Here is a 421-nt window from a genome sequence, read left to right on the forward strand (position 1 = left end):
ATATCTTTCCCAAGCTTCATAGAGGGATTCACCATTTTTTTGCTTGAAGGTCTGAACATCCACTCTAAGCTTGCTCAGCTTTTGAAGAGGAAAGAATTTAACCAAGAAGGCCGTGACCAGCTTATCCCAAGAGTCCAGGCTATCCTTAGGTTGTGAGTCCAACCATGTTCTAGCTCTGTCTCTTACAGCAAAAGGGAAAAGCATGAGCTTGTAGACTTCAGGATCTACTCTATTAGTCTTAACAGTCTCACAGATCTGCAAGAACTCAGTTAAAAACTGGTAGGGATCTTCTGATGGAAGTCCATGAAACTTGCAGTTTTGTTGCATTAGAGCAACTAGTTGAGGTTTCAGCTCAAAATTGTTTGCTCCAATGGCAGGAATTGAGATGCTTCTTCCATCAAACTTGGACGTAGGTGTAGTA

This window comes from Arachis duranensis, chromosome 4 (genome assembly GCF_000817695.3).
Source record: "Arachis duranensis cultivar V14167 chromosome 4, aradu.V14167.gnm2.J7QH, whole genome shotgun sequence".
Taxonomy (NCBI): Eukaryota; Viridiplantae; Streptophyta; class Magnoliopsida; order Fabales; family Fabaceae; genus Arachis; species Arachis duranensis.